The 25,898-nt window shown below is 37.5% G+C and overlaps 1 long non-coding RNA gene across 1 annotated transcript; it reads right to left on the reverse strand.

The window, feature by feature from the left end:
• Positions 1–1,415: 1,415 nt before the first annotated feature.
• Positions 1,416–7,561, reverse strand: LOC127501945 (uncharacterized). The gene is made up of 3 exons (XR_007926740.1): positions 6,877–7,561; positions 4,162–4,370; positions 1,416–4,073 (listed from the first exon to the last, which is right to left on the reverse strand). It is a non-coding gene; the product is annotated as an uncharacterized LOC127501945 (long non-coding RNA).
• Between the last annotated feature and the right edge of the window lie 18,337 nt (positions 7,562–25,898).

Here is a 25,898-nt window from a genome sequence, read left to right on the forward strand (position 1 = left end):
TTTTTTCTTCTGAGACAGAATATGTCCAGATGTGTTTCAACTTTCTTATTGAATAAAAATGTGCGTTTTTAAGCACAGAAGAGCCTGTTTACATAACGCCGCTGAGAGTTCCCTCGTTTCTCTCTCTCTCTCTCCTGTCTGACTCCCACTCGATCACAGTCTGAGGCTGAAGTATTATCTAAGCTAAATCTGTGCAGGATTGGATCAGTCTTCTCACGCTCCGCTCAGGTTTGTGGGAGGATTTCAACCAGTCATTAACCGCAGGTGCTTCAGTAATCCACACCTCTCCTGTGTTCTCAATCACTCAGTCATTCACCTAAAAAACAACTGAATAAAATTACATGATATGCTGATTAATCAAATTAATCTATATATCAGTTTTTGCAAAATAGGGATAATTCAAATATGCTCTAGGACAAGTAAATGATTGAATAGAAAAAAAGTGGCTGTAGAGGTCAGTATTTAACCTGGTCTAAGGCAAAATAGTGTAATTCAAATGAAATAGCAGAATTGTTTGAATTTGTTATACATTAATACTATGTTCTGTCTACAGTATTTTCTAATGCTTTTATTAATAGTTACATAACTAATATGCACTTTTGTTCAAAAGTTTGGGGTCAGTCTTTTTTAAAGAAATTAATGCTTTTATTCAGCAAGGATTCATTAAAGTGGGCCTATTATGCCCCTTTCACAAGATGTAATATAAGTCTCTGGTGTCTCCAGAATGTGTCTGTGAAGTTTCAGCTCAAAATACCCCACAGATCATTTATTATAGCTTGTCAAATTTGCTCCTATTTGGGTGTGAGCAAAAACACGCCGTTTTTGTGTGTGTCCCTTTAAATGCAAATGAGCTGCTGCTCCCCGCCCCCTTTCCAGAAGAGGGAGGAGCTTTAACAGCTCACGCTTCAGTCGCTCAACAACAACAAAGCTGGAGAATCTCACGCAGCCAAAATGAGAATTGTCAGTAACGGTGTTCAGCCTTACATTGTTCAAACCGGAGTCGACACTGATGGAGAGACTCAGGAAGAAGTTACAACTTTTAGGATGTTTCTGAATGGTTAGTGGATAAATTTATGTAGTTGCTGTGGAGTTGATTCAACTCATCCACTAGCATGTGCCGTCATGTTAATCTTTTGTGCAAATCCAGCGTTGAATTGACCCTCGTTTGTGAAGCAGTCCGGCGTAAAATGACGGCATGACAACAACACTCTACTACAACAACTCTTCCTCTTCTCTAAAGCAGCCCAACATGGCCTCACCCCCTTTGTTGTGTGTTCTTGGGGGCGGGGTTTATGTAAATGTTAGGGTTTGTGATGTCACTAATCCGAAAAGAAAGTCGTTGTAATCCCTACCAGCATATAGTATATATATTAGGGGTGTAACAGTACACAAACATGACGGTTTGGTCAAGTCAAGTCAAGTCACCTTTATTTATATAGCGCTTTTTACAATGTAGATTGTGTCAAAGCAGCTTTACATTGATAACTGGTACATTGTTTGGCTGCACAGCAGCTCTTAAAGAATAGTGTCAATGCAGGCAGATCAAAGCACTGTTGAATATCAAATGTCAAGTCAAGTGTCCCCAACTAAGCAAGCCAGAGGCGACAGCGGCAAGGAACCCAAACTCCATCAGGTGACATCAGGTGGCAGACAAGTGGCAAATTGGTGTTAAAATGGAGAAAAAAACCTTGGGAGAAACCAGGCTTAGTCGGGGTGCCAGTTCTCCTCTGGCCAACAGTGCTTTGTTACAATTCAGGTTGCTATCATAAGTCCAATAGGATCGCAACATTAAAAGTATTTATTTCAGTTCCATCCAATTGAGGATCGTATTCATCACGCCGGTATGGACGGTTGTTGAGGAACTGTGTCGTGGCTGTCGTGTCGATGAGGCCTTCACAGTGGATGATCTAGTTGACTCAATCTCTGCTGATACTTCAGGGCTGTGTTGTGGTCGTGTCAAGGTGCAGGTCCTTGGTCTCACCTGGATACGGCCCGGATCCGGTTGACTACGGTGAACCTCGGGATAAACAGAAAGACTAATATTAGCGTAGATGCCATTCTTCTTCTGATGTAACGAGTACATCAGGTGTTATAGGAAGTGTTCCCGGTTCCGGCTGACCTAATTTATGCAGCCTAATAATCCTTTAACGGATTTGGAAATATAAATTGGTAATGTGTTATGTGTATGCCAGGTTAAAGAGATGCGTTTTTAGTCTAGATTTAAACTGACAGAGTGTGTCTGCTTCCCGAACAATGCTAGGAAGATTGTTCCAGAGTTTAGGTGCCAAATAGGAGAAGGATCTACCACCTGCAGTTGATTTTGATATTCTAGGTATTATCAGCTGGCCTGAATTCTGAGATCGCAATAGACGTGAAGGACTATAATGAATTAGGAGCTCGCTCAGGTACTGGGGAGCTAAACCATTTAGTGCTTTGTAAGTAATTAGCAAGATTTTAAAATCTATACGATGTTTAACAGGAAGCCAATGCAGTGTTGACAGAACTGGGCTAATATGGTCATACTTCCTGGTTCTAGTAAGAACTCTAGCTGCTGCATTTTGTACGAGCTGTAGTTTATTTATCAGGCGAGCAGAACAACCACCCAGTAGAGCATTACAGTAATCTAGCCTTGAGGTCATGAACGCATGAACTAACTGTTCTGCATTTTTCATTGAGAGCATATGTCGTAGTTTAGATATATTTTTAAGATGGAAGAATGCGGTTTTACAGATGCTAGTAACATGGCCTTCAAACATAAAATTGCTTCTTTTTTTCTTCTTTTTTATTAAACAGTGGTTTATTGAACAAATTGCCTCTCTCTTTAAATAAATTAACATTTTCTTAAGGATAAAAAAATCTCTCTCAGCTAATGCTGTAAACTATGTACAGGCAGCCGTTTCTTGCACATTACTGTAATATTAAAGGTTACAATTAACAACAGAGACCAAACTATTACATTCAGTTGCTATTTTTATTTTTGGATATAATAATCAACAATCAAAAAAAAAAAAAAAAAAAAAAAAAATTCCACGGTTGAAACACTGGTTGAGAGATTACACATAAACATATCTATGCATAGATCATCTGTTCTTATTCTGCGCTTTTTACTGGTAACAAACAGCGTTGCATTACCACACGCCCCCTTCTGGATTGGAGTGTGGATTGCCTGTGACTGACTGTATTCATCGTCTGACTGAAACATGACGTCCATACCATGATGGTTCAGGACAAATACTCGTACCGTTACACCCCTAATATAAATACATACATACATATATCCAATTTGGATCAAATCAAGTTCAAATGTTGTAGAGAAACTCCATACTGTCTCTGCACTTCTTCCATTAAGGTCAACAATCTTTAAGTGGCTTTTTTAGATTGTGGAAAATGCATTCCCTGATCTTCGCTTCAAATAGCATGATAGGGCGGTTTGGACTAATCTTGTCCTGTTTTAGTGTATCTGGACATGTTAGGACTGTCGTATTGGAAATCAATGTTAGACGGCAAGACACTGTTCTTCCGCGCCAGCATGAAAATGCACTTTTTTTCTTGGCTTCTCTTTTTCTCATTTGGAATCAGCTCAAATGTAATTGAATAAGTCGGATCCGAGAGCACAGGTACAGAGATACGGCCCCGATCAAAGCATTGAGACGGAGAACAAGGCGCTGTGGTTTAAGCCAGGACATTGATCCTCCCTGTCCTCTGTTTCCCCACCAATCTGGTCTTAAATCTCTAACAAACATGTTTAACCAAAGGGAACAGACTGTTCTGCGTGTTCCAGCCTTGAGAGAATGGCCGAAGTGTCTGCTTTTGTGTACAAATGCTTACGAATCGGCTTGGGAATCACTGGTTGTTTATGTTTTATGTCCTTCATTATTAGCAGGCGATTGTTGAGCTCTTGGAAATGAGTATTGTACTGACTTCCTCCTGGTGTGATTCTCCATATGCTATGCAGACACGGGCCAGTGGCTGTTTCCTTAACTTACCGGGGCGTAGATAGGAGGGCGAGAGCTCATCCACCACAGAGAGGCCTTGAGAAAAAACAGCGAGGCTTCCTTGATTCGCTTCCTTCCCTGTGGGTGTGAGAGAGAGAATGAGGGTATAAATAGGGAGCCGGTGGCAGTGATGGTCTGGAGAACAGATCTTTGTGTCCTAAACGACCTCAGCTTCCACATGCAGGTGTATCCTGGTCACAACATCACTGAGGGCACAAGAAAACAGCCCCGCAAATCTGTTCTGCTGAGAAAACACTGGAGACGGCAGCTTTTGTTGTGGTGTTCTCGCTGCAGATTTCCTGTTCATGCGCCATCACTCAGATTTCTATTAAAAGAGGAAGTCCAGGAGAACAGATTGTTTCTTTGAGGCAGAGCCTGGATGGAAAGAAAATATGTATTAATAATTGTGGTAATTTACAACCTAAGCATTTTTCATTTGTGCTAGATTAGGCTTATGTCACATGCTCATCTTACCCCACACTCACCATTTTGGGGAAAATGCTTCATGAGGTAAGGCTCACTTTTATGTCTTTGTTATGAAAGCACCATAAACTGTGACATCTGAATTTTCTCCTCTTTCACATTCAGTTTTTTTTTTTTTTTTTTAGTAAATTTACGACAGATTGAATAAAATGGTTGTTTCTTCTTGAAAAATTCTGCCACATGCTTTATTTTGTCTGTTTAAAAACCAGGCGTTGCACATTTTACCTCAGTCCTCCACTATTTGAAGATACTTTCCTATTTTGTTCTGCAACATAGATTACACAGTCATACCTCAACGATTGGATCAGTGATTTTGATGACATCGCTCTGCACTTCAGCTTTTCATCAGATTTTCTGTCCAATCAAATGCTCTCTAGAACCTAAAGCATCCCGCCCCCACATTATAAATAGACGCTGAAGCTGCGGCTGAAATCGGTTCACACATTTACTATTTTCTACACGGTGAATGGCATGTAGTGCACTATATCGGGGATAGGAACGATTCAGACAGTGTAAAAATGCTTTCCATTAAGGCAAATGAAGTCTGGTTTCACGTTAGTGTCACGCAAACCACTGCGGTGTGCACACAGTCTGCTCCGGTCAAGAGACACGACAGCACGTATCCACGAGTCGGCACAGACCACAAAACGTTTCGGACATATTTGAGTTCTGCACAGAATGCTGTCATTTAAAGCAATATGGATGAGATTAGAAGGAGAAACGGTTAGAGATTGTGAGGAAACTGAGGCTTCACCGGCTCTGGCTGAACTGTGATATAAACTAAACACTATTGGATATTTTAAAAAGAAGAGGAGCTGTTTGATATGTCCCGCCCTGTCTTCCTGTTTCAGTGGAAATTACATCAACACAATGAATAATGCTGTGTGTTCCAAGGAACTTCAGTGGACCTTTAAAGGGGTAATGAATTGAGAAATCAACTTTTCATTTAGCTTATGATATATATGAGGTCATCATACTGTAAGAATATCCTGTAAGTTTCAGGACTGAAAACTTCCTTGTTAGTCCAATAAAAGCTGTTATTGACACCAAACCCATGACTGATCCTGGAATGTGCCTGTCTATGACAGGTGAAACTCCACCTCTGCAGACGAAATCAACTCCTACTTCATCGTTGCAACATTAGCTCCGCCCACTGGTGTGTTAGTGAGATGAGGAGGAGAGAAGAGCGATACAGGACTAAAATAACATTACCTTTCAAAGGATCCTAATGCTATGTGAATGTGAATGTCTCAGTTGAGCTTTATTTATTAGTATTCGGTATTTCACTGTGGATTCTTTGGTAAATCAATCGCATTTCATCGCAGGCTTTGCAAACAGACTTTTACGATATGGACTCGACAGTAATGCAACAACATGTCAGTAACTGTGTTCATTCTGATGCCTGATCTGATATTAATGATTCATGTACAGTCAGATGATCTTTGTCTGTGTGTCAGTAAATCAAACCAGTGACTAAACGCTCAACTTCACGTTGTTTCTCTTAATAGGATGAAAATAATCTGATATTTAAATGGTTATAAAATTATATATACGTAGAAAGCGATCAAAGAACGCTCCCTTTGCAATCGCTGGAGCTGTCAATCAAACAGAGCGAGTTTATCAGTGACTGAAAAACTCCTGTTTTATTCAACAAATCTCTTAGTTTCATCACGTTTGTACTGTTAGTTATGATGAAAGCATTCGTTAGTGTGCAGACTTTCAATGACAAGATCACTGCTTTCATGAGCTCAACAACATGTCTGTGATCGGCTACAATGTTCATCTCTGCAACCTTTCATGCCACGATCTAAATATAATGCCATATATCTAAATGTAATGCTATAATCATGACTTTTAATGATTTTATATCCTTGAGAGCTGTAATAGTAAAAAAGTTTTCGAGAGAGTAATACTTAGCTATTTTATATGCAAAGACGTCAGCCAATCACAGCAGTGGGCGTTTACACTGAAGTCTCACAGAGACACGCCCCTTAAAACAGCGCGTTCAAACCAGAGGGCTAAAATTGGGGTAGGAAATCATACTAACATTATAAGTGCACCCCATGGAAACATTATAAAACAATAAAACAGCGCAGTCCATGACCTCTTTAACTGTTTTCTATGTGAATATTTTGTAAAATGTAATTTAGCTGAATTTTCAGCATCATTACTCCAGTTTTCAGTGTCACATGATCCTTTAGAAATCATTGTAATATGCTGATTTGCAGCTCAAATAACATTTCTTCTTATCATCAGTGTGTAAAAATTAACCAATTATTGCTTAATATTTTTGTGAAAACCATAATTTTTTTCAGGATTCTTTGATGAAGAGAAAGTTAAGCATACATCATTTTTAACATTATAAATGTCTTTACTGGTGAAAAATTAAAAAACGTACCTGGCCCCAAACTTGTATGTAAACGTACATCTTTGTGGTACAGTAGATGTAATTAAGAAAGTGTCATCAAGTAGGCTTAGTGTTAACCATACACCTAAATCCAAAACCATTGATCTAAAAACCCATTAGAAATTCCCGTAGTGAATTAGCCTTCCAGGTTGGCCTACAAACTGACTTTTAATGACTGAACAGCTCTGTACTGTTATGCTAACACTGCAAATTCTGTTCATCAGGGTGGTTACAGCGCCAGCTTCCTATTGGCTGAGGCGATACTGGGGATTTGGACTCAGCATGACCCAATATTGAATAGGTGATTGTAAGAATTTGATTCTTAGATTGAAAATGAGCCTGTGTGGTTTCCTCTCCAGTTTAAGAGAAAAGCACACAGGGAGTGTAGAGAGAGATGAAACAGATTAGCGCGAGTCAACATGTTCTCTTCCTCCTTCACTCCCCTTCATTTTCTCTCCTCTCACGCTCAGTTTTCCGAGCCAGCCTGTATAAATAGCATGCGATCCATCTATTATGTCTGTGCGTCTCCACTCTCCCCGGATCCTGTTTAGCCTCTCAGCTCTCCTTGAGAGCCCTGTTGCAAAAGCAGCATTAAAGAGTTTTCTGGAAGCACCAATGTTCTCATAGAATAGTCTGATTTAATTTAGTGCTTCCAGGAACATTCTAGAAGACTCAGTGCAAGGCTAAAAAACATCACAAACTTGGGTCAACCTGAGCTGTGTGGGCTGTTTAGGGCCATGATATAGCCAAGACTGGAAAGTTTAAAGGGGACCTATAATGCCCCTATCACAAGATGTAATATAAGTCTCTGGTGTCTCCAGAATGTGTCTGTGAAGTTTCAGCTCAAAAAATACCCCACAGATCATTTATTATAGTTTGTCAAATTTGCCCCTATTTGGGTGTGAGCAAAAACACGCCGTTTTTGTGTGTGTCCCTTTAAATGCAAATGAGCTGCTGCTCCCGGCCCCCTTTCCAGAAGAGGGCGGAGCTTTAACAGCTCGTGCTTCTGTCGCTCAACAACAAAGCTGGAGAATCTCACGCAGCCAAAATGAGGATTGTCAGTAACGGTGTTCAGCCTTACATTGTTCAAACCGGAGTCGACACTGATGGAGAGACTCAGGAAGAAGTTACAACTTTTAGACGTTTCTGAATGGTTAGTGGATAAATTTATGTAGTTGCTGTGGAGTTGATTCAACTCATCCACTAGCATGTGCCGTCATGTTAATCTTTTGTGTTGAATTGACCCTCGTTTGTGAAGCAGTCCGGCGTAAAATGACGGCATGACAACAACACTCTACTACAACAACTCTTCCTCTTCTCTAAAGCAGCCCAACATGGCCTCACCCCCTTTGTTGTGTGTTCTCGGGGGCGGGGTTTATGTAAATTTTGGGGTTTGTGATGCCACCAACCCAGGAAGAAGCTCATTGTAGTCCTTAAAAAGCGATTTCTGTAAAAGAAACTTTGCATTGAACTTTGAGCGTTGTAACTTTGCAGATGTTGCCTATGCTCAAACAGCAACATTACACACTAACTAAAGTTAAAAAAGTGAAATCATAATTAAGGAACCCTTTAATATGCAAAAAAAAAAAAATCATGGGCATGATTTGAAAAGGTTAAATGGTCCTGAAAAAAATAGTCACAGTCACACTTGTACTGAAACAAATGGGAAGCAAATTTCATCTAGTGGAAGCGTTCGGTACTGCACCCAAACCAAATCTTACTGAAAGCTAATTTTTTGAGTTACCAACCTCAAATTTGGAATACAACTTGTTTAGATTTATAGCTTTGATTTTCTCACAGTTTTAGAGTAAAACATGTTTTGGAAAATATATATTTCATATAAAATATATAGTAATAAAATAGTATTTTTATGCATTTTTCATAATAATAAAGTTCTATAATTTTTGTTGTTGTTGTTTTTGTTGTCTTTCTTAACATTAGCTAATGCACTGTGAACTAACATGAACAATGAATAAATAAATAAATACTGTAAGAAATATATTGCTCATTGTTAGTTACTGCATTTCCTAGTGTTAACAAATAAGACTTTATTGTAAAGTGTTCTCATTTGTGTGTAAAGTGGTAGATGAAATTGTGCATGACTTCTAGTAAAATTTAACAAGAAATAAAGCTCTGATTCATTCCCTGCCACCTTCCAACAAATCAATAAATGAATAAATAAAAATAATTAAAAGAAAAAAATAATGATAAAAGGAAATAGTGGTTGCCATGGAAACAGAGAGGCTCAACATAAAATGAGAGTGACAGGTGGGGTGTCTGGTGTCTTTCTGCAATATGGCACAGTGGACAACTGGAAACCCCCTCCATCTACACCTCATTTCTCTTTATGAAATCTGATGCATTAAAAGATTCTGGCCACAATATAAATAAATGAGGCATAATCTTCCATGTCACCTCACCAAATGGTTCCCTATTAAACATTACAGGTTAGCATGGCTTTGGTTTAATGATTTGTGCCATTTGCTAATGAGTGTTAATGTTAAACCAGCCCCTGTGTCACCATTTATTATTCAGCACCAGACTGGACCTCAGAGTTAAAGAATTGGAAAATTACTCATATTAAGCATGTACAGCAGATTCAATTTGTGGTGTTCGCCGAGATTCAGCTGAATTAGGGATGTGCTTTGATACGACTTGCTCGGTGTTCAGTTTCTTTTTTCCCATAAACCCTTCCCCTAATGACTCCATGCAGACACTGGAAAAAGTGAAGCCCTCTTAATTTGAAAAACGCAGAGCAGGCCCTTGGGTTCATCTGTGTCTGTGCTGGTGCTGCTCAAATTAGGTTAATTAGCTCTCACAGCCAGGAGAAATTCTTAATGAGGTCTAAGCTACCAAACACTCTGGGTGAGCGCGCATGCGTATAAAAAGCATTCAAAAACTGTTTTAAGCCCAAAGTATACATACTTATGCGATAAGTATACATATGACGCGATTGTCCCCGTACTGTACGCGTGACACAAATTTAGTCACCAGAATAGTACGCGTGTACTGTATGCGTCCCGCCCGAGAAATGGAAAATTATTTAAATGTGATCTCAGTATCTGCTAACTGTTAGAATTTGCTCTGTTTTTAGACTATTTGTGAAAATGTTTATTTAATATAATATAAAATAATTTAATATAAAAAATTTTTTTTTTTTTTTTTTTTTTTGGTGTTGCTTCTGTATTATTGTACGGAGCCCCTGCACATGACATTGAAGAAAAAAAATTAAATCGTGCGCACGATTTACTAATTCGTTAGCTCGATTTACTAAATCGTGCGCACGATTTACTAAAACGTGTGTGCGATTTACTATTTCGTTCCCTTGATTTATAAATCATGCGCATCATTTATAAATCGACGGAACGAAATAGTAAATCGTGCGCACGTTTAAGTAAATCGAGGGAACAAATTAATAAATCGTGCGCACGTTTTAGTCTACTATTTTTTTCCTGCATGTCATGTCCGGGGTTCCGTATCATTGTTATTGTTATAAAAAAAAAAAAAACACAAATTCAAACTAAACAAACAAATTGCACTAATCAGTTGTTCCACAAGGTGGCACCACTGACCCAGGCCATTGTTTCACAGTTTCACAGTAGAAAACGAGAACGGAACAACTACAAAATACCGGAGACTGCAATCAGTGTTGCCAATTTAGCGATTTTGTCACTAGATTTAGTGACTTCCTCGCCCTTTTGAGACTTTTTTCAAAAGTTTAGGGACAAATCTAGCAACTTCTTGGACAAAACTGATCTAGATTCTTGTTTTGCCCACTGATCTATATTCATATTTATATAGATCAATGAATTTTGTTGTAATCTAGTGACATTTAGCTACAAGTTTTAGTTTAATTGAAAGCAGTTGGCAACACTGACTGCAACAACAACAGGACCTCTGGGTGTCCAGCGCATGTTTACATGGAAAACAATGGAAAAGCTTTACAGTGAAATGTAAAAATGTGTTTGTTTCGAAAATGTCAGTACATTCACGCTGTTTGGTACACAAAAATCGCATCCTTACAGGTGACGTAGAAAGGCTGAGTTTCTTCAAACAATTCTAACAGTGCTTATCATGAGCAGAGCCATAGACATAAAGGACTTCAGAAAGCATTGTTATATAAAGGAGGCTTACGCTTTAATAAATGACAAAAGAACAAATAGCTAGATTCACCCTCGTACTACACAAACTGCTCTAACGAAATCCAAAATTTGAGCACTTTGCCATATTGTGCCATCAGCCCGTTTCACTGCGCAGTTTCTCGGCCTTCACAGAGGATGTGTTAAAGGCAGAGGTATTAGAGGTATTATTTTTGCAGGTCCCTTTAGGGGCTCCATAGACTACATATTATACCTTCAGTAGGCCTATTTTTTGTTGTTGTTGTTGCTTTTGAGTGTAAGTTTTCACTGCATATTTAACCAATAATGAGACTTGATCCACACAGTGTCAAGCGTGAACCTGAAACACATGCACACACAGGCTACACGTGCTCTGTAAAGATGACAGATCTCGTTTTTATGATTCAGGCTCCGGTGGCCTTGCTTCGTTGTATGAAGAGGTGGACTGGTAGTAAAAGTTAATAGTGTAATAAATTGTGAGCTGTAAACGGCTGGCAGTGCCCTGCAGACTGAGACAATGTGACAGATTGGACTTCGGTCAGGAGTGAAGCAGGACTGGCATGAACACAAAGGTGACATCACAAGCCCCGTGGTACATACCGCTCTCTTTCTTCTTCATCATGGATTAATATGTATTAATATGCCATCATTAGCATTCATTACACACCATCTTTAGCACAAATTGCCTTTCTTCCAATAAGATATGATGCTGGCATATTATTTCTAGTTCTGACTGAAAATGTTTTTATTGCAACACTCTTACAGTAATTCATTACATTGTGCAATTAATATGCACTTGCAATTTAGCTATCATGATATATACTGTCACCATGATATAAAATTATAAATATAAAACTTTTCATCCCGTAATAGCCTATACTACTTCCCTGACATCTTACTACATCTAACGTGACACACCACATACACACTATAACATTTAAGAGTGAGCTCTGTGTGATTACAGGATCCTGCTTTGAGGTTTTTTATGTTTCTTGTTAACAGGCTGTCTGGAGACCTCTAGAGGCATTCAAGAGTCAACACATCCTCTCTGAACTGACTGCCTGTGTTTACAACAGTTGAAGGCTGCCCTCTTCCAGCTGAATATAGTCATTACAATGCCATATACAACTCAATCATATTCAGGGGTGTGAAGAAACAAATTACAAACACTGACGTTAGTTTTTATCAGAGATTATACTTTTTAAAATAGTCTTAAAATTGTGTACTTTTACTTGAGTACATTTTAAGTGATGTATCTGCATCACAATTTTCCACGATCATGGAAAACTTTTACATTTAAAAAATAAATAAATAAAAATAAAAATCTTAAAATTGTGATTTCCAGGCCATGAAAAATCTCAAAAATAAATAAATTAAAAACTTTTATAAAATATTTAACTATTCTAGTAAAATGTGGAACGGTTTTGCTCAGCTTTTATCAGCACATTACACTCCTTGTTGTATAGTAGCCTATTAGTTGAAGTCAGAAGTTACACCCTGCAGAATCTGCAAAACATCAATAATAAAAATAAATAGGTAACACTTTATTTTAGGGTCTTTTAACTAGTTGCTTATTAGCAGCATATTAATAGAATATTGGCTGTTTATTATTACTTATTAAGCACATATTAATGCCTGATTCTGCATGACCTTATTCTACATTCTTAATCCTACCCAATACCTAAACTTAACAACTACCTTACTAACTATTAATAAGCAGTAAAATAGTTTATTGAGGTAAAAGTCATAGTTAATAGTTTATATGTGTTCCCTATACTAAAGTGTTACCAATAAATAAATAAGAGATATCATAATTTACGTTTTTTTATTTAGCCCTCAAAATCATTTCAGCCTCAGAAAATGTTTTATTATAACAGATGTTTACATATAGTCCACAAAATATAACAATATATGAATTTACACTAACGTCTGGTTGGCGCTACAGAGCACTGAACACCAGAACATTCAGGCACAGGAACAGTTTCTTCCCTCAGGATATCCATCTCATGAACAGTTAATGCTCCCGCTGGCAACAAACATACATGTGCAACACAACACTATTTATACATTTATTTATTTAACACACCATATTATTTACGTTTCCTTGCATTTGTACATAACAAACCTGTACACATATACTATTGTCTATTTTTTTTTTTTTTTTTTGTATATTGTTCTTTCCTATTTACTTATTCTGTTTGTATTATCTGTGTTTTGTCACTGTCATTCTGTTTGAGCTGTGAAGCTTCTGTCACCAGAACAGATTCCTCATGTGTAAACATACCTGCAATAACGCTCTTTCTGATTCTGAACTCTGGGACTCATACACAACTATTACAAATGGTGAAAACATGTACTGCTCCAGAAGGAATTGTAAACATTTGCACAGGTTGATTGGGGGTAAATTGTTCTTATTTTGTCTTCTGGAAAATAAAAGTATTTTATGTAGCTTCTGCAGGGGAGTACTAAAAACTAAGATCTTTAAATAAAATATGAGCAATTTTCCAATCACCCTGTTCAAAATTTTACACCCACTGGCTCTTGATGTGTTGTGTTCAGTGAATGTCTGCAGCTTTTGATCATCCAGGTAACAACACACACTTTTAAGAATTAAGAATCGATCATATGTCTTGTACTTCTGAACTGGATCTTTTGAATAAATTCAGATATTATTATTTCTTGTGATCTATAGGTAAACAAACATCATGTGACTTGAACTGTACATATTTAAAGCTCCTCTCAAATTACTATTGGTGCAATAAATAATACAAAATAATGCTGTCACACCAAGTTTTTGAAATTTCAAAAGTGTTTCTGAGAGCGTGCTCTGTTCCTGCTGAAGCATCTGATTCAAATGAAAACAGCGCGAGACACTGACAGCTTCACAGCAGCTGAGAGGAGCTGCACACGGGTGTATTGTGAATATTATTATTCACTATTATTCACATGTTATATATACGTTTTTTTATTTTATTTATTACAAAAATGTTTTATAAATGTATAAGAATATGAGCTGCATTTTCTGGGTGGCAGTTTGAGTTGCCGTGACAATCCTGGCGCTTCTTGCCTGCCAAGAGGCGAAACTGTGACGCTTTTTGGGTAACAGCTTCGGTAGCGCGGCAGCCATTTTGGGGTGAAAATGCCAACTGGACAATAGGTTGTTTGCACATGACGTCATTGCTGCAGCGCGAAATGCGGCTGGAGGGCAAGCAGTTATTTTTCTACATAGGAATCCTATCACAAACTCAAAATTCCTATAGTAGCTCAAATCGATCAAACCTAGAAACCACAATGAGCTTTTAGCGTTTACGTAAATATCGTTTTTTAACTTTAAGGCCTGGTTTCACAGGGTCACCGTGATTTTGCCAAGTAAGACATGTTCCTGGAACAACATTCCAATCAACCAATCAGATTTGCGGGACAAGTTTCTGTTTATGTCCAGTTTAGGCTTGCAACCAGGGTTAGGTGCTTATACATTGTTTTATGATGCGTCTCTAAGCACCTATACCTTATTTTTATTATTCTCAGGTTAGGTAAGCAAGTCAAATCTTATCTCAATTATAAGCATTTTAAAATACTTACAATCAGACAGAAGACTTTTCCTTGATCTGTTCAGGCTCAACAACTGAAATTAATGCCACATGAGACCGCGTTTAGTTATAAAGTTATAAGTTCATTTATTTATTACATTAGTATTTCTAGCATTACATATATTCTACAAACATTCTATACAAGTAATTAAATAAAGTATAAGTATTAAAAAGTTCTGTATTCATGTTGATCTAACTCATGATGACGTTTAAAAAAATTACTCCATACTTATGGAGAGAGTGAAAAATGATATGCAAAAATGGAAGGATTTACCCTTATCATTAATTGGCAGAGTCAATGTTATAAAAATGAACATTCTACCTAAATATCTATATAAATTTCAGTGTCTTCCCTTGAACATTCCTAAATCCTACTTTAAGGAACTAAATAGAGTGATTTCTGGATTTCTGTGCAAATGCAAAATCCTTAGAGTAAAACTTCTGAAACTCCAGGCACCGTATAAGAAAGGTGGTCTGAATCTTCCCAATTTCAGACATTATTATTTAACTTCGCAATTTCGGCCTATATGGATCTGGTAACATCCTGACAAGGTTGATACTAGCTGAACAGCTATAGAACAGTGGGAGATGAACTCTATCCCGCTAAAGGTTATTCCTTTTCTAGGGTCAAAAAGTTATTTATCTAAATCCATTAATACTGCATACATTTTCTGCATGGTTAGAATCGCATAAGTTATGCTGCTCTAACATTGTTCCGCTTAGATATTTACCACTTTGGGAAAACCCTATTATACCTCCTGGTATTGCTGATAATTCTCTAAAAGCATGGGTGAATAAAGGTATAAAGACATTAGAGGACTTGTATGACAATGATTATTTAAAGAGTTTTGAATTACTATCCAAGACATACAAAATACCAAAACACAGCTTCTTTAAATATTTGCAAGTCAGACATTGGGTCAAAGAGATCACCCCCCAGACTTTTCCTAAGATTCCTACACTATCACCATTTGAAAATGTTATGTTTAATACTGTGTCGTCCCCAAGAGGCATTGCTTCTGTGGGGTACAGCACAATAACAAATAACTTTAAGTCATTTGACAATGTAAGCTTGAAGCAGAGATGGGAAGTAGATCTTAACTGTACATATGACCTGGAAGAATGGGAGTATGTTATGGAAAGTATGCAAACTATTTTAATATCCACCAAAACATAGACAAATTCAATTCAATATTTTGCATCGAACATATTATACTCCTCAAAAACTTCATATGCTAAATACCGGTATATCTTCAAAATGTCAAAGGTGTAAAACATCTGAAGGCAATTCATATGCTTTGGAATTGTCCTGTACTGAATGACTTTTGGGAATATATAATTGGTACCACTTCAAAGATTATAGGTATCCCAATTAGTAAAGATCCTAGGATTTGTAATTTGGGGAATATTGATTTATTAGGCTCTTCTCATCATAAAAAGTATTTTTCACTGTTAGCAGGAACTGCAGGGAAAAAATGTATATTAGTGAATTGGAAGTCGATTCACTCCCCATCCAGACGACAATGGATCAATGAACTCATTTCATACTGCACCCCTGAGAAAATCCTTTTCAATGTTTGAAAATCTCCGAGGACTTTTAAAAAAATTTGTGGCTCCTTTTTGGAGCATTTACCTTCTCTTTCTGCAAACTAAATGCAATGTCATTTGTTGCCTTTTTTTTTTTTTTTTTTTGTATAAGAAAAATTAAGGTTGTAATATTATGTGCATATGTATTTTTTCATGCATTATAAATGAAAATAAAACCTTAAAAAAAAAAAAAAAAAAAGTTCTTCAGTCAAGGCAATATCAGCGATGTGGCATCATCAGCTTTGGTTCTGGTGTCGGAGAAGCTCCTCAGGTGTTAAGCAGCCCCTCCTGTTCTCTCCTCGTTCCAGCCTTTTATAGACTATCTGACCTCTTGAGGTCATCTTCTTTGGAATTCCCCTCATCTGAGTCTATATATAAAGGCTTGTCTCTTTGTTCTCGGACTCTTCTCCTCTGCTGCGTCCTGCGCTTCTGATCAAGACATCCTTCAACGGTAATGATTGCCTTTCTTACTAATACATGTTATGTCTGTACTGTTCTACTAGCATGTTTTATTAAAATCTTAAAACAACAGTTGTAGTGTCTTCCTTTATAAACATATTCTTAATAAAGCTTTACAACAATTGTGTTTTGTCTCTTTTCTTTATAAACTTCTTTATTCTTATTAAAGTACTTTTACAATAACAGTTGTCTTGTCTTCTTTAATAAGTAATTAATATATGCTTTAATAAAGGCATTACAATACCAGTTGTCTTTCATTCTTTAATACAAACATCTGTTGTTGGGGTTTTTCTTTTTTCTACATTCTTTCATATAAAAAATTTCTTCTGTTTTTCTTACACATCATTTCCAACAAGCTATCTCTGTTATAATTTTTCTTTTATAAACAGATAGCACTTATGACAGCTGTATTTCATAAACAGCTAATATCTTTTCACTTGTTTACAAACAAACAAGTTATCTAACATGTCTCTTCCTCCAATATATCGCTTTTCACAGTTTTTTTATATAAACAGTTATCTCTCATAACTCTCTTTCACTGTTTACACACAAACAAGTTATCAAACATGTCTCTTCCTCCAATATATCTCTTATGACAGCTGTCCTTCATAAACAGCTATCGCTTGTTTTTCTCTGTAAGTCAAACATCTGTTTTTTTTTTCTTTATCTTCAAATCAATATCATATGGTAGAAAATGTCCAAAAAAAAAAAAAATGTGTTCAACAAGCTGACAGAAGTCGATCCATTTCTTTGTTGGGAGGGTATAAATGTAACTGTAGTTTTAATGTTTTCTTTGTAAATATTCACTTTCCCATATGACCACGGAGGAGAATTGGATGGGCATTCAGCGGACAGACACCCTTTTTTACAGTCTATGACAGACACCGACACACTGTATTTTTATTTTTTTTTTTGCATTTATTTCAACAAATGACAACCAAAATCAAACGTATAGAAGCTTGTGAACAGGTTTGAAGTGGCTGCGTGGCTATGCTCATTCACAAGCCGTGAGTCATACTCGCAAATGTAATGTTAATTATTAAACCAAACAAAATACAACACTTTCAAAAACACTCAGCTATGTGATTATTTTATTGAGTGATAGGCAGTGGGTTCAATCAGTGACATTATTAGATTTGCTATAAGGCGTACCGTCACCACCTCAACCTGATTCCCTTAGTGTGTTTTTACACGTAGAAAAGGTGAAAATTGTATTACACCGTTTTTTCCCTGAACGATGATGTGAGCTCCTGTTGCAATTCTCGATTCAACATAAATGACCTACAATGGCGACATTTTTCACAATCACGACAGAAAATCAAAATACTGATCTAACGTCACTAGCAGAAATGCAGTGCGATATAACCAATCCAGACATGGGCTGCGTTCCACTCCAGTTTTAGACATGCACTCACAAACTTCCCTAAGCACTTCCCCTTGGGGGAAACCCTGCCGCCATTTTGAAGTGCGTTCCACTTTGTGAAGTGGACAAGGGAAGTTTATATGGACAGACCCTCGCTCCCTCGGTCAAAATCATCTACTTCATATGTACACTTCAGGCAGCTCCATAACCCACAATGCAACACGATTGTGACGTCACCGCATATTGCGTTTAATTTACCCCACCACGAACAACTCTATGATATATTAATTATTTTTTTAATATTTAAAACACACATATATACATATAGAATGCTGCATTAAACAATTTCGTAAGCGGAAAAAATTAAATAATAAATCAACTCCATAGCGGATTCCAAGTGATCAAGGGCTTAGGACGTTCCAATTCAGCCCATTGATGGGAAGTTCGGTTCTTTTCCGCGAACCGGTTCTTTTGGACAGTTCGTTTCAATAAACCGGTTGAAAAAAATGGTTCACCGGTTTTTTTATGCTCCGACATAATGACGTCATTCGCGATGATGTAATGACGTCATCTATCGCGGGCCGGGATGAAAAAACACTTAACATTCAAATATATAAAGTCAGTAATCATAACATCAGTCAACTAAAACTAATAGTTTTACAGTTATAAAGTGAATAAATTAGTCTTCATCAGCGCAGAAACCATGATCCACTACTATACGTAATCCATTACGAATTATTTGTAATTAAATATACTTACATTCATTTTCAGTGTGAGCCGGCGGCGAGCTCCGGCGAGAGCGGCGCGGCGTGTCTTGGACAGTGAGAGCGTTGAGGAGAGTTGAAGTCAGGTCAACTTTATGGTAATGAGCTATGACGCGGTTCAGCGGCAACCAATCGGAATATAGAGGTCCTCGCTTGAGAGGATTCCGATTGGTTGCTACAACTTGTCATTTACTTTGACCCTCCCGCTGGCGGCGGTTTGAACGCACAGTACAGCGTCGTTGGCAGGGCAGCCAGGGCAAATTTTGACGCTCTCGCCGACGGCGGTGTGAACGCACAGTTACTGTTCGGTAGCTTCAGATCACACCCTGAATCATGCATGCGCAGTATCATCAGCTCATCGGTTCTCAAATCGGACATGTCCGAAAGAAGCAGTTCTCGGTTGTGTACTGGTGATCTGTACTTTCGTTCGTGTGCGCCGCGCATGCTCACTCAATATATCAGCTGCTCTGCTGCTCGTGCTCATCATCATCAGTTCTCTCTTCACAGCAGGTTAAGTCAGTGTACTGTTGGAGTAACTGAATAACTCCGGGATGTTGGATTATTTTGTGTCAGAGCGAGTGTCAGGCATGTCAAAAAGTGAGTAACTTTAGTAATTTGTGGATTAGTGTTTGCTTACTGGAGATTAAACTGTTTCGAACGATTCAGTCCGATTGGGTGAAGTGGTTCGACTGGTTCACTAAAAAGAACCGGTTCAAAAGAATGATTCGTTCGCGAACCGGACATCACTAATAATGAGGCTGTAAAAGCAGACTGAGCTTACCTTCTCAGCGTGTTGACGTTTAATGTCCCCGACTGCCTGTGTAGTCCCATTTAGCCACTTGTTAGCAACCGCCTTTTTCAAGACACATAACAGCTTCTGCTGGGAAACCTTGGGTCCTGCCATCCATGTGGATATTACTTTGACACGTACCACCTACCTAAGCATTGTTACGGACTATGTACACCCTTTCATGGAATTGGTATTCCCTGGTGGCTGTGGCCTCTTTCAGCAGGATAATGCTCCTGCCACAAAGCAAAAATGGTTCAGGAATGGTTTGAGGAGCACAACAATGAGTTTGAGGTGTTGACTTCGCCTCCAAATTCCCCAGATCTCAATCCAATCGAGCATCTGTGGGATGTGCTGAACAAACAAGTCCGATCCATGGAGGCACCACCTCGCATGTAATGTCACGGTCACCCTCATGTTCTGTTTGTTTTGGTTTTCTTTCGTCACATGTGCTGCCTTGTTCTACGTTCCCGCCACTCATCAGTCACCATGGACACCAATCATCTTCACAGCTGCACGTCATTAGTTAATCTCCCTTTGTGTATATTCACTTTGTGTATATTCCTTTGTGTATATATGTTTTTCAGTTTTTATTTTTATTTTTTATTTTACATAATGTATCTATTGTATTTATTGTAGTATGTTGTGCTGCTGTGACAACTGAATTTCCCCTCTGGGGATTAATAATCAATCAATCTATAAATCTTATAATCAATATATAAGTTCCTGTTTGTGTTCTGTTCTTTGTCCGATCACCGTCCGATTATGTTGTGTTGTTCCTGCCCGTCGGCCTGTTTGGATTAAACTTGGATTATTTTGATATTGACCTGTTCTTCTTTGTCTTCCGTAGCAACCTGTACACCCAGCAGGTAGGGCAAACATTTAACCCAACCACTGGGTTTATCTATTTTTAACCCAACTTAGATTGTTTTTAACCCAGTATTTTTTTGGAGTCTACCATGCTACCCCACTTATTAAGTCTATTTAATTATTTACATAAATAAGTTTAAGTAAAAAAAAAAAAAAAACTAAAAAGAAAACATAAATTAAATAATAATAATAATAATAATAATACATTTTAATTTTAAAACCAGGGACAGAGGCTACATATGTACAGTTATGTAGATAAGCCTATATAGAACATGAATTTAACTGAATCGTCACTCTGACCAAAAGTGTAGGCCACGATGAACTGAATTCAGTCACTCTGAATGCTCATTGTGAATTCCGTAACCCCTTATTTTCCTGTATGTGGTTGAGTGCAACTCTTTTTCTTTCTCACTTTTGGTCTTCCACTCATCAGTCATATTTTCCTGTCCCCGTCTGAGGTGTCTGTGGGCCTAGGTGACGAAGAAAAAAGTGATCGCAGAGGGTGGTGAGCTCTGTGGTCTGAAAGACCTCCCTCAACATAGACCCTTCAGCCCAGAGAAACGTTTCACAGTTAGAAGCGAGCAACAGGACAAGATGAAGTTCTCTCTGTTTTCTGCCGTTCTTTTCTGTATAGGATGGATGAGTGTTATGGTAACAGGTGAGATTTTATGATTTTAATTTCTAAGCTCTTTGGTTAAAATTGTGGTTTGACCTCAGTAACTTTCACTCGACTGAATGTAGAAGTTGAGCTGATATCGTATCTTTATGAGAGAGTGTACATGTGTTCATCTTATTGTAATGTGCTCGCAGGAAGGCAGAAGATAAGGTTCCAAACATTTAATATAACAATCCAAGGCAGGCAGGCGTGCAAACACAAGTATTACTGTGACCGGACAAGGAGTGCATGACAGAGAACAACTTAGTGACACAGACGATTAACTCGCATGACAAACAGCTGATGATGATTAGTGTCCATTGTGACAGATTGTGTCGGGAACATAAAACAAAGGAACACATGTGATCAATGATAAACTGAAAGTCCATACAAACTGAAACTAAACAGAACTGAACGTGACACTTATACTGAGAAAGTAATGATTATTTACCTGAATATAATGATGTGCTTCTCCAATAGGTGATGATCGTCCACCAGTCTGCTGTCTTAAAGTGACAAACACCAGAATACCAGCTGAAAACATTGTGAGTTATACCATACAAGAGCCAACAGGAGTATGTGCTATCAGAGCTGTAAGGCAAGTTCAAAGTTATATTATATATATATATAAGTATATCATGACTTGAATTGATTTTTTTTTTTTTTTTTTTTTTTTTTAACATAAAAGTATTTTCTTTTTTTTCCATGTCCAGATTCCTCACCAGGAAAGGCATATATATTTGTTCAGATCCAGATGACAGTTGGGCTATCAGAGCGATCAATTACGTGAATAAGAGAAAGAACAAGGAACTTTCTGTAGAACCTACTATGTGCCTGACAAGTACAACAAACATGATCCCAACTACAACTACAACACCTGAAACATCTGGACCGAAGACTGAGACCAGCGAAACAACCACCCGTGATCATCCAGACTGCTGTCTCACTGTGACAAACACCAGAACACCAGCTGATAACATCGTGGATTATCACATACAAGATTCATCTCTGTGTCCTATCAGAGCTGTAAGGCAAGTTCAAAGTTATTATAATATCACAATATGAAGTGTTACACAGATTCTGTTATAAATGGGTGGATAAACAATGAGCTAAAAAGTGTTCAGTTCTTTTTCTAAGTTTTAGAAACACAGTAGTGCTGTAAGTTCAGGACTAAAATCAAAAATCGTGTTTTTTTTGTTGTTGTTGTTTGTTCAAAATTTCTATTAACAATAACATTTATCGCTGAAAGTATTATCTATTATTCTTTTTAGAAATGTATGTTAAATACAATATTAAAACACTTTATGTACTCATTTGCTTATTTTCAGATTCATAACTGTCGAGAACAACACAATCTGCTCTTCACCGGCAGCAGACTGGGTCCAGGATTACATACAGAACCTGAACAGAAGAAAAACAGCCACAGACACACTTCAGCCGGATGAGTTATCTGAGGAGGAGAAACAGACATCAGTGTCTTCATCATCAGAAATAAATGATCCATATACAATCAACAATCAATACTTTTGTTTAAAGAAGGAACCAGTTCAATACTTTTGTATCAAACAGCCTTAAAACTTCTTCTGTTTGAACAGCTTTTTAAGGCCTGTATATTGATAATACCAAGATGACTGAATGACTGTGAGTCTAATAAATGAATGAGGTGATGATAGTGAAAAATCAGCTATGGTTTCTTGAAAGGGAAGAGAAGAGATTGTTGAATAAAGTGGTTATTTTTGTTTTTTTGCAAACAAAATGTATTCTAGTCTCTTCATAACATTAAGGTTGAACCACTGCAGTCACGTCAACTGTTTTAACAATGTCTTTAGTATCTTTCTGGACCTTGAAAGTGTTGATTATATTGCTGTTTATCTAGTCAGATACCTCGCGGATTTCATCAAAAATATCATAATTTGTGTTCTGAAGATGATCGAAGGTCTTACGGGTGTGGAACGACATGAGGGTGAGTAATTAATGACCGAAATTTCACTTTTGGATGAACTAACTGTTAACCCTTTAATATTCTTGATGGCATTTCAGTTCTCTCTCTCTCTCTCTCTCTCTCTCTCTCTCTCTCTCTCTCTCTCTCTCTCACTCACTTTCTTATAATAATTAATTAGTTTCTCATAATAATAAGAAACTTTCTCGTAATAATGACTTAGTTTCTCATAATAACGAGAAACTTTCTCATAATAATGAGAAACTTCTACGCATGCGCAGAGCAGCGGAGCAGAAGGGCGTGGCACGCTAGCGACATCCGCTGGTCAAAGTCTCGTAAATGCGAGAACGAGTAACATCTGCCTGCACAACCGGAGGCTGCATTTTTAGGACCGCAGTCCTAGGACCCTAGATGTTTAGTGACAACGCCACCTACCGAATTACAGGACCAGTGACCGCATGTTTTTCTGGAAGATGGACGATATTCAGAGTGTGAGTATCAAATGTGAATCAATTTTTATTTGTTTAATATTAAAAACAATTGTGATGCATTTAATTGCAAAGTGAAGTGATCGTGAGTTGCTAAATAGTATTGAATGCACTTTATAGCCATCATATATTAGCTTATAATGCTGTAAAACGAATTGTTAGCATATTCGTTTAACAAAACTATAGCACGACTAGCAAGCTTATTGATTATTAATCCTAGCCAGTACAATAAACTGTAGCACTTCATTGTAAAATCTTGTCAGTTATGCATTGTTTTTCTATTTTAAGTAAGTTAAAATAATCTTAATGTTCTAAATGTCACGTGCGTGCTCACTGTCAGCTATATTACTTTGTTACCACGGCAACTATAGAATTACCACAACAAATTAATTCAAGTACTTTACTATAGTATGGTTTAAAAAAAACTATAGTATTTACTATAAATTACTTAGTATTTTTTCACCTGGGCATGTTTACCCCACAATACATGTTATGAGCATGTCTCTTCATTTTAATGGCATAGCTGAATGTGAAATTTATTATAATGGGTTTATGTGAAGATTGTTTTAAGTTTTAATTAAATTAAAAGTTGTTATATTACTAAGTATTGACACAAATTTCATGATTCAATTAGATTTCGTTTCACATGCTTGTGATTTTATTCAGAATCGATAAGTTGTTCTGTATCTTTCAACATTCCTTCTGATGTTCATTCATGTTTATTTGGTGCTGTAACTAGTAGTAAAGAGGAAGAGATGATTGGTTCACGAGCCGCTTGAACTGAGGCACTACAGCGATCTGTCACGCCACATTAAAGAGCGCCAAAACGGTATTTATTTTTGGAATTTCGTTATAAAACTGACAGAATTTGAAAGCTGAGACTTTGTTTCATATTAAAAGTAACAAAGCTCAAAGCTTATGGCGATTTATTGGTAGGGCTGCCCCTGACTAAAGATTTTTCTAGTCGACTAGTGTTCATTTTCTATTTTACAAAAGCACAACGTTTTGTTGTTATTGTGAGTGTACACAAATAAATGTACTTTACAGTTCAGAATGATGTATTACATTTATCTGTATGACAAAAAAATGCTGCCTTCCGCACTCCGCACGGACTCTTGGATATATAATAGTGCACATTTATGTAGGTTAACATTAGAGTGAGCGGCCATGTAAAGTTGCAACTACTTATATGTTTAAAGGATTAGTCCACTTTTAAATGAAAATTTCCTGATAATTTACTTACCCCCATGTCATCTAAGATGTCCATGTCTTTCTTTCTTCAGTCGAAAAGAAATGAAGGTTTTTGGGGAAAACATTCAAGGATTTTTCTCCATATAGTGGACTTCAATGGTCTCCAAACGGTTGAAGGTAAAAATTACAGTTTCAGTGCAGCTGCAAAGGGCTTTAAACGATACCAGACGAGGAATAAGTGTCTTATCTAGCGAAACGGTCGGTCTTTTTCTAAAAAAAATTTAAATGTATGCGCTTTATATAAACAAATGATCGCCTTCAAGTGGTTCCGCAAAAACCGTACTTCCGTATTCTTCAAAAAGCTTACACTGTATGTCCTACGCCTTCCGTATTCTACTTACGGCAAAATCGGAACTGGTGCCATGTTCATTCCGTAAGTTGAATAGGGAAGGCGTAGGACATACAGGTGCTTGTCATATAATTAGAATATCATCAAAAAGTTGATTTATTTCACTAATTCCATTCAAAATGTGAAACTTGTATATTATATTAATTCATTACACACAGACTGATATATTTCAAATGTTTATTTCTTTTAATTTTGATGATTATAACTGACAACTAAGGAAAATCCCAAATTCAGTATCTCAGAAAATTAGAATATTGTGAAAAGGTTCAATATTGAAGACACCTGGTGCCACACTCTAATCAGCTAATTAACTCAAAACACCTGCAAAGGCCTTTAAATGGTCTCTCAGTCTAGTTCTGTAGGCTACACAATCATGGGGAAGACTGCTGACTTGACAGTTGTCCAAAAGATGACCATTGACACCTTGCACAAGGAGGACAAGACACAAAAGGTCATTGCAAAAGAGGCTGGCTGTTCACAGAGCTCTGTGTCCAAGCACATTAATAGAGAGGCGAAGGGAAGGAAAAGATGTGGTAGAAAAAAGTGTACAAGCAATAGGGATAACCGCACCCTGGAGAGGATTGTGAAACAAAACCCATTCAAAAATGTGGGGGAGATTCACAAAGAGTGGACTGCAGCTGGAGTCAGTGCTTCAAGAACCACTACGCACAGACATATGCAAGACATGGGTTTCAGCTGTCGCATTCCTTGTGTCAAACCACTCTTAAACAACAGACAGCGTCAGAAGCGTCTCGCCTGGGCTAAAGACAAAAAGGACTGGACTGCTGCTGAG

This window comes from Ctenopharyngodon idella, chromosome 2 (genome assembly GCF_019924925.1).
Source record: "Ctenopharyngodon idella isolate HZGC_01 chromosome 2, HZGC01, whole genome shotgun sequence".
NCBI classification, from domain to species: Eukaryota; Metazoa; Chordata; class Actinopteri; order Cypriniformes; family Xenocyprididae; genus Ctenopharyngodon; species Ctenopharyngodon idella.